The 9,927-nt window shown below is 47.1% G+C and overlaps 1 protein-coding gene across 3 annotated transcripts in view; it reads left to right on the top strand.

Annotated features, from left to right (window-relative positions):
- Positions 1-3,379: 3,379 nt before the first annotated feature.
- The window catches only part of LOC144151564 (neprilysin-4-like), a 474,218-nt gene continuing 467,670 nt past the window's right edge, over positions 3,380-9,927 (top strand). For all 3 annotated transcript variants that reach the window (XM_077682664.1, XM_077682663.1, XM_077682665.1), the window contains exon 1: positions 3,380-3,869. The gene's annotated coding sequence lies outside the window, so the exon portion shown is untranslated. The remainder of the gene's footprint in view (positions 3,870-9,927) is intronic.

Genomic DNA, 9,927 nt, shown 5'->3' with positions numbered 1-9,927 from the left:
TAGAAGAACAGGGCCACTATAACAAAACATGGCTTGCTTAAGGAGGAAAGTTGTCAAAAACCGGACGCACTAAACTTCGATTTAGTCCTTACGAAAAAAAAAAAATGGCGCAGCTAGCACTAGTGGTGCAAGGCTGGAGAAACAGCAGAGCTGGCGGCCCCTCTCCCTTACTGGGAGACTCAGCTGCTGTACCTCGCATGGATTTCTGAACTTGCCACTGAAAGGTCTCCGTGGCTGGCAGGCATTGATCGTTTTGTCCGCAGGCTTCCGCATCTGTTTCAAAGTGGAGCCCGTTAGCAAGCGCTAGAACTCGCGGTAACCGGCTTCGCGAACTCGGCGTCTGTAGCGCGAACTCGGCGCCAGACAAGAGCGCACATGAACTGGTGAGAAGCACAGCACGTGAGAGGGCACGCCACGAACGCTGGGCAGAGTGTTTTAGAAGGTAGAGCTGGCCGATGCCGGGCGCTCCTCACGAGGCGCACACTCGCGTGCGCTCGGAATTTTTTCTTGGTATTTTTTGCGAGCCCGTTACGTGGCCCAAGTCCGCGTACAAGCTTGGCCGACGCCGGGCGCTCTCACAAGGCGTACGCTCACATGCACTCGGTATTTTTTCTTGGTATTTTTCTCCTGTAAGGCTGGATGGCGGAACTGAAAGCTTAAACAGCTCTGCTGTTAAAAAAAAGACAAGTGGCAAGAATAGCCGACACCACAAACGCCATGCTGAGTCTGAAGCCGCAACTGCAAGCAATGCGAGGAAGGACGAAGTATGCTTACTATTGTGACCACGCAGATGGCAGCTCAAATTGAGCGGTAAGGGTTTGAACGCGCAAAAAACGCGGACACAAGACAGCGAAACAGCGTTTTTACGCCTTGAAACAATTGTCGCTCATGTCAAGCCAACCCGCCCACATCAAGCTTTTGCTGCTCAAATCAAGAAATAACATCATATATTGCCCTCAGAGCCAATGGCATGCCGTTCCCACGACGGTAGCACGTTATGTGTAATGTTTTAAAGCAGGGATCGGCAACCTGTGGCCACGGAGGAGTGTGATGCGGCCTTCCGAAATGACGTCACCCCCCCCCCTTCCCCCCCGCTCCTCTTGTCAGGTGGACATGACAGTTTTGAACTTGAATGCGGTTAAATAGGAACATAGAAAGATCACATCTATTTGGCAGTGTCCGCCATCTTCACACATAGCTAGTATAATGTCAATTAGTGTCAGATAGTCCGGTTAATTTGGCGATTTTTTTTCCTTGCCTGCAAAGCCCCCCCCCCCCCCCCCCCCCCCCCCTCCCTGATTATAGCCTGCCGGCTTCCCGCCGTGTCAGCTTCGTGTAATTTGGCCATCCGCCTAAAAGGTTGCCGATTCCTGTTTCGGGGTGCTTTCATAAAATTTATTGCGCTGGGAGGCTGGGCGTCAAGATGGCCGTGGTCGGTGTACTCGAATTAGCGCGAAGTCCCGCTGCGGTGGCTGCAGCGTAGCGCCGCTGCACGAGGTCAGAGGTCGAATTTTTCGTTGCGGCATCCGTTTTCCTATTAGCGCCCGCTATACACCCTGGAGGGGGGGGGGAGTCAAAATTAAGTAGTTTCAGCATTCTTTAACAAAGAACAACACAAATGCTAGGGCAAGAACAAAAATCTGCCATGCAGCAGCTTGACAAAGGTCCTTGCTTCTGAGTTTGGCAACGGGCACATTAGCAACGAGCACTGAATTTGACAACGGTCACACACACAAGAAAAGAAGCCAAAAATTTCTAATTACACGACTAACAACTAAATACACAGGAATACATAGTTCTACGTAAACAATGGTACCAGGATATACAAGCACAAAAGAAATTTTACATCGAATTCCGCAAACAGAATTGCACAAACTCTAACGATTGGCAGCAAACAAAATTAACGCTTTAACATCACTTAGAACGCAATGTGCAATAAATCAGAAAATCGTTAGCCAAATACTGTAGAAAAATGTTTATAACTTACAAAAATATTTCCTCAACTCTTCAAGGTTGTAATTTGTTATATGTTTATATTCATTAAGAATGTATGACAAGTTTCGCTGCAGTGACTGTAATTTATAGTTATTACAAAATTTAGGTATGGACCAGATATCACTATTTCACTTACACAATGTGTTTCTTCTATGCTTAAGAGAGGCAGTGGCCGTCAAAAAATGTTTAAAAGAATTGGAACTAAAATAAAATGCACGTAAAATTCGAAACCGGTACATGTGTTCTACTTTGACTAAGCTGATGTCTTTGAAGACTGTGTCCGTTGTAGCGAAATATTCCAGGTTAGCAATGGGGCAGACAATTTTATTTTGAAACATAATTTTTCTTAATATTCATTTCGCTGCTTCATTCATTATTCATTCGTTAATATTCATTCGCTATTGCGAGCTTTAGCTAGGGTGTAGCTTGGGCGCATAAAATTACACAAATACACATAAAAAACTGTGTAATTTTCCCTCCTTATGGCTGTTGTTGTGCGGGTATAGTTTCACGATAATGTTGTTAGCCGATCTCAGTAGTCTATTTAATTGTAGCGACGCAGTCCCCAGGGGCGGTTGATATTCCGTTTCCAACAAGGCCCGCTCGCTGCCTCTTCCAAGTCCCATGTCGGTTCTTTACCTCGTCATTTTGTATTCGAGCTGCTGACTGATTTTAGTTGTATTTTTACATAGCGAGGTGTTAGCCTTTAATAGCTGATCAGGTATTTCTAGCTGGCGTAGATCGAGTATACGCCATCGAGCCTGCTGATCTAGGCGGCGTTTCCTAAGTTCCCCTTGGAGGCGAGGGAAGTACCCAGCAGTCTTCAGCGATCAACAGAAGAAAGGTCGGGACAAAGATGCGGCTGCAGCATTTTTGCGCACGGCAGCGCGGCGCGCGATGCTTAAAGCGAGTGGAGGTTCCGTAACGCGAGAGTGATTTGTTTATTTGCTTGCTGATTTTTTACAGGGCAGATGTTACGCGAGTAAACATCTATAAACAAACGTAGCAGGCATCATCCAAGCATGGTGAAACGGAGCGCGAAAAACAACGACAACCAGGATAGCATCCTGGGCATGTTGATACTCCATAACTAAATAAAATAATTGCGCAAAAAAAAGGGGAGGAGACACGGACGAAGTGAAGACGGACACACGGCGCAAACTTCCAACTACATTTTATTGCACCACTGTGTGAACCTTATAAACTTCACAAAAGTTCAACGCGCATGCGTAAGCATAAAGAGAGATTTAACGCTGGGCGATGCGTGTGTGTCCGTCTTCATTTCGTCTGTGTCTCCCTTTTTTTTTTGCGGAATTATTGTATTTAGTTACGGACAGCCAGGAGGAACAAATACAGCGACACCCTTTCCCCTACCCCCGTTTTTTTTTTTTTGCGCAAAGCTCAGCAGCAACACTAAAAAAGCCGCAACAAAACTAATTTCGCTTGTTAAGTTGCCATCGTCTCGAGATAATTCGCCCACTGGCCTCAGAGTCCGCTGTCTGGCGTGGCTATCGGTGGTGTGTGTGAGCGATCCGCGAAGGCCTGCCACGCCGGATTTGGAAAGTGCTGTTTGGTTAGCCCAAGATATTCGCTCGTAGCCAGTACTTCCTCGTTAACATCAAACGTCCGGGTGTTGCGCCATAACAGCCACTGTGGACTAACTGCGTCCTTTATGGACGATACGTCGCTGTGTTCGAACTGACCGCTTCCTCGAGTGATGTGCTGTGTGGCAACTTTGGCTTACAGCAGCGGGAAATTCGATGCTGAAGCGCCCGCTTTTGTGTGTCAGTGGGACAGAGTTGATTACTGTTGTGTGGACATGAGCCATTCCACTGATGAACTGATTTGTGTCTTTTGTTCCCGGACAACCGAAGGTGAGTGACCGTCCTCTGTTCCTAACGACACTTTCGTCGTATCATGACACTCAGTAACGGCTACCGCGTCTTGTTAATTTTATGGTCCATGTGCCTCAACTCTCAAGTTCACCTGCAGCTACAAACGCGACAGCTGTCGGGCGTGCTTGTAAGGAGGTACTACAGTGAAAGCACATCAATTCCAAGTTCAATAACTTGAATATGTAAATAATCCGAACTGTACGATTTGGTCCGGCCAAGCTCCCACAAAAGTGCATGTGCAACAAAGGTGGTATACGGCTCGGTATGGTTTCGTTGGTGCAATGAGGAAAACGGGGGCACAGGTGATCGGCTATCACAGCCGAGAGGGGCATTACAAGTATAACGCTTGAAGAACTGAAACGCCGTGATCGCTGTTCCTGAAAAGCTTCTCGAGAAAGCTTAATTTATCGCGAAGTGATCGCTATGAACTGTGGCTGCAGAGTTTTTAGCTGACAAGAAGTCCTACAACTTTGAGCCCTGTATCATGGAAGAACAGAGACGCTCTGGCTGTGTTGCACTGAGGCCCGAAGCAATCCCGATGCGATTTTGGTATTGTTTTGTTGTCATTGCAGCTCACTTGCCCGCATAGGAATTTTGGCACATGGTTTTCTTTTTTTTTTAATTTTAAGTTTGGCGCCTTTGGCATCCAAACGCCAAGGAACTTGAACGCGGATTGTTTTTATAGCACGAAAAGCTGGTATGAGAGCATTGGTCGCAAAATGAACGATACTGCAATTTCGTGCGATCATTTCTGGTGTAAACAGCACAACTTCGTCAATGACCTTCCTGGCTCACGAGGGCTGTCTCCTGGAATATGTCACATGGGAAGCGGGTTAGTGAGGTAAGCAAAACGGCGCATGCGCAGAGTGAACTGGCGGTGGTGCTTTGTACCCTTCGCTACGATGCAGCGCACCTTGCCTGCGTTGCGGCGAAGCGCACTTTTTTGCCAGATCACACTGCAGTGGACCTTTTCCACGACGTCCATCTGCGCATGTGCTGGCGAGCACGGCTCTTATCGGAGTCGCTGCTTCTGACCGATGCCGGGGGCACGCCAGGCCCACAAACAGATTTTGGTCGGCATTCGGTGGCCGCCGTTGAAATTCTGAGTCGGACAGCCAGTAACCGGCACTGGAAAACGTATCCGATTTCGTCAACAGCGAACTCGAACAGCGACATTTTCGCATGCATCGGAGCTCGAAGCAAGCCTGTTAGGCTAACACGCGTTGGGCTCGCCCAGTAATCACCAATATCGGACAGCGGCATTACCGGTAGTTGTAGTGGAAAGAGCCGCTGTGATTCTCGCATTCTCGGCGTTTGTGATTCTCGACGTTGAAATAGTCCATGGTGGGCAAGCTAGTCCACCCCGTTCATACCACGCATAAAACGCCGTTGATTCTACTAACTTGCGCACATTAACTGAACCGCTCCGCGCTCTTTTGAGGAAAGCGAATTTTGCCTACTTCGTGAACTAGTGGAGGCGAACAACCGAAAGCTTCCTTACACACTTGCAGTATTACTTGTGTGTTTTCTGTGGTTTGACAAGGTTGTCTCAGTCGTTTCCGAGAAGGATTTTATCTTGGCTTCATTTAAAAGGCACTGACGTCTGTTTTCGAAATCTCCCTTTTTGTGAAGGCCAAAGGACATCTTCAAAGGCGGTGTCACCGGTGCTGTGCAAGCTGGAAGGCATGCTTAGCCGGACAAAGTTACACTGACATGCTATAGTGGGTTCCCTCCCAAACAAAAGAAATCCTGTTTACAAAAATTGCGGTGTTTTGTGCCGCAATCTAAAAGACTTCACAAGTTAATACCAAGGACAAGAAACGCAGAGATTGCGCCACAGAACACCGCAATCAGTTTGTAGCATGCAGGTAGGAAATCGTATAATGATTGCCTTCAGACTGCGGAAAAAAATACGTAGGGCAATCGGGAAGATGTGTAAATGAACGGCTTCGAGAGCACCGCAGCGATGTATAAAATCTCGTCGCGGCAGGGCATCTGAATCAAGCAGTGTGGCTGCAAACCGCTGTATAATAAGTGCAGTCCCATTAGCAATGGTCGTCACAGAATCACCCGGCAAATCATCGAGGCCTTCGAAATTCACAGGGTGAACGGTAACTGCATTAGCACGACCTCTTTAGCCTTATCAGACAAAGAACTAAAATTTCTGACCAACCATCAATGAGATGAGAATACATAATTCAAGTGCACTTGTTTTGTTTTTGATTATTTGTGGGTATTTTGTATATATGTTCACCCTTTCAATGAACCCCTTCAGTTATTAATCAGCGCTGTGTACGAGTCCCTCTCTGTGCCCTGTCGTAGTGCGCTGTGCTTATGGAATTGGGGGGAGATCTTGTTCACTGATAATTGTCTTTGACATACGACTTGCCTTGCCGTTTCTCTTTTTCATTGTAGGAAGCTTGACACATGCTGCATGACTTAAGTAGATTTATTTGATTGATTGATCGTAGGGTTTAACGCGCCGACGCAACGCAGGTGATGAGGCGCGCCGTAGTGGAGGACTCCGGATTAATTTTGACCATCTGGGGATCTTTAACGTGCGCCGAAATCTCGTACACACGGGCACTTTTGCTTTTCGCCTTCATCAGAAAAGCGGCCGCCGCGGCCAGGAATCGAACCCGCGATCTCGTGCTCAGCAGCGCAACGCCTTAGCCACTGAGCCACCGCGGCGGGTAGCATGACTTGAGTATATGGAGCCGCACGCAACACTTTTTTTTTTATTCTTGAAACTTCTCGCATTTTATGCGGTCATTCAAACTAGCTGTTCATGAATAATGTACATGTCCTATACGATTTGACACGTGAATGTCAGTTACAGTGCATTGTTAGGCATTAAAAGCGTGCGCCGTGAAGTCATAGCGACTCCGGTGTTTCACGTCCTGAGGAGTGCATAACTGCAGCCATACACAACACACGAGCATGACAAAAAAGACAGTTCAAATTTTTCTGCTGGGTGTGTAACTGCGTGTTTGTTGGGTGACTTGGAGATCCAGTGTGTGCCAACAGGAAAAGTGGGGTATCTGCTGGTTGGTCTGCTAGAAAAAAGAACTGCTGCTGTTGCCGGCGCCAATGTTGCCACGTAGAACAATAGGCCCGGTAACCACCAATTGGGGACCTCGTTTTAGTAGTCAGATCCGGCCGGGAGTAAGAAAAGTGGTCAGTTGCCCAGCAGTTGGACGCAGAATACAGTTAGGTTTCACGCGCACATAGACAGATGGAATGGCCCGCACAGGGCTCAACACAACAAAAACGAACGAAGTGGCCATGTCAGATGCAATTCACAAAGGATACCGATCAGGTAAGCTCAGTTGGCACGTGCTCCTAATGCTGAAACACTGGTTAAAACACACACCTATGCACAACAAAGATGAAAGAGAACAAGGGCAAAGGTTTCGGGGAGAAGCAAAACATTAGCGAGGGAAGAGGGTGGGACACATTATTAAGGATTCAAAGAACGTTCACCCCAGCTGAAGGCAGCTGTCACCTGTCGCATCCTAGCGCCATGACACCGCTGCAAGCCGGTTGCTCGCTGAATTCTTAAATGCGACGTAGAGAGCCGCAGACCAGGGTATGAAACACTTGGCCTGCGCCTGAACCTACAAGGCTCCTTCCGAGGAGGCACTGTTAAAGCTAACACAGGCTGTAGCTTGGGAAAGGCGGCAAGTCGCACATTCAAGAAACCTGCAGGTCCGAGTGTACATGTGCGAAACTTGTGGCTTACTAGCGGCATGTCGTAACTGCGTGCCATATTTTCCAGCTGAAAGCCGAATTTTGCCTCGGATTTTGCGCAGCCAACAAGTGCTCTGCAGTGAATATCTATTTGTCTTTTTTCTAAATCAAATGACGATGATGATGATTGAAATATTTTAACGTTTTGAAGACTGTAAGCTTTCTTGGCTACCTATAAGCACAAATGTCACTCGATTTAGCCGCCAGGCAAAAGTGAAAGGACGCTTGATCATGAAGTATGCGTATATAGGCAGGGTAGCGCGAAACTACCAAAACTGCTGGTGTTGCTTTGTGCCCTCCAAAGTTCATCCGGTGGCCAAATTTAATAACCCGTTTAGGCATGTTGAATTTAAAAATTTTCTTGTAGATGACGTTTGCTGCACATTAAAGAAACCTAGGTGTTACAATTGAACTCTAAATTCGTGACTAAGAGGTGCGTCCAGGGGAGACGTTTTATTATTGCTTTAAACCGCATTTTTTTATTTAGCTACGCAGCGGTGCCCCAAATGAGATATTCTGCTGGTCGAAAGAGGGCTCTAACTTCATTTCTGACCTTGACAGCAGTTATGTCAAGAAAAATATCAAGAAAATATTTGTGTTGAGCTATGCATGCATGCGCTAAAAACAATTTGTAATGCTGTTTTGAAATCCCACAGTATTTCTAACTGCGGTCTCTGCGCATCGTTGTTGTGCTTAAATATATGTTTTCTCTAAGCTAGAAGTCAGCGCTTGTATTGTGTCCTCTTTCTTTTTTGTTCGTCTATGATACGCTGGGTGACCACCACCGACCGTTTTCTCATCCTCGCGAACTGGTTTTATTTTCAGGCTGTCCTGTGCCTCGCGGATACGAAAAAGCGTTTCAGTTAATGCGGTTTAGTGTTCTCCCCCTCATTCCCATGTACGTCCAAATGCTGTCCTCAAAGTCTTTCGTAAAGGAGCGTTTCCTGTTAGGCTGCCTGACGGTTCGCTTTCCAAGTCCTTGTTTCTTTCAAACAAGTCCTGATAGCTGCGTGTGCCTCGCACAAGGTGGCATCTGATGAAACGCTTTGAACTGCTCAGTCGGCTTACAACTTTTAAGCCAGTGGACAGCCGTTTGATCGCTATCAATTTTTAGTGCGTTGTGGTACACTCTGTTGGGCTGTTGCGAAAGTTGAGACGCATCCGTGAGAAGACTTACATTTTAAGTAACTACAGGTATTTTCAATATGTGCAACAGTATATAGGGCCATTTGGCAACGCATTGAATCATATCGCATAAAACTTAGTCACAGTACTAATTAAATGTGAATACAAAAGCACCCATCAATATAACGGCTGCTGTTGCGTTTACCGCAACCTATTAGAGCTTACAAACTGATTGGCCCCATAAAATTTTGCGGCTTATTATGAAAGAAATTAGAGGGCAAATAGCTGTAATCTCCTCTATGTTCTGTTTGCCTGAAAACAGAGTTGTTGAGCAGCAGGTTTTGGGTTGCCGCTTTTATAGCGTGCGAAATGTGCTATTCAGCATTGAATTTCGTCAGGCACCTTCCTTCTTAACCCTAAATCCAGCGCGAAGCATTCATATGGATGCGTACCAAAACATCTCTCTGGAGCGAAGTTCACTGCTACACGGCCGCTTAAATTTACCGGTCGTAGTGCGCTGCTATGGAAATCTGGATCTCACATCCGCGAAAAGAAGGGGAGAAACGCGTACGAGCTTCTTTTGTTGCACGAAACGTTGAGCGAGGGAATGCGATCGAGCACTTGTGCCCAATTCCAGTGCGGGCCCAGAGCCAACGTTCGCATTCATACGTAAACGTTCCGTCAATGCGTCGCTCATAGAATAAATGGAGGAAGCCTCTGGGGCCGGAAAAGAGGAAGGCGCGTCTGTTGGATGCACCCGGTCGGCGACATGAAAAGGCGGCCAGGCTCGAACGTTTCCGGCGCTGCAGGCTCCCGCGGAGCGTTTCCTTGGCGTCGCCCTAGAGGCAGTAGCAAGCCTTAAAGGTACGCCTTAGAGTGCAAGCTTTAGGCGTGGTACTGATCCTCTAAATAGTTTAGTATCAATCAACTTCATTGTCTGAGGTATGGTAAAAGCAAATTTAAGCACACAAGAAAAATAAACAGAAGAGGGCACAGGACGCGGCCTTGCGGTACTCCTCCTGGAAGTCCTGGTGGCACCAGATCGGAAAGAATGAGCGCATGGCGGCAACGATTCGCTGCGTGCTAGCTTGGCGCATCTTTGCGTGGCGCCTGCAAAAAACAGATGCTCTTTTTGTTCTCTCTGTCCCGTTCGATAAGCAAC

This window comes from Haemaphysalis longicornis, unplaced genomic scaffold, assembly GCF_048455015.1.
Source record: "Haemaphysalis longicornis isolate Haplotype H1 unplaced genomic scaffold, Haemaphysalis longicornis Haplotype H1 scaffold_9, whole genome shotgun sequence".
Taxonomy (NCBI): Eukaryota; Metazoa; Arthropoda; class Arachnida; order Ixodida; family Ixodidae; genus Haemaphysalis; species Haemaphysalis longicornis.
Note: the sequence above shows the minus strand (reverse complement) of the source record. Positions and strands in the feature narration are given on the sequence as shown.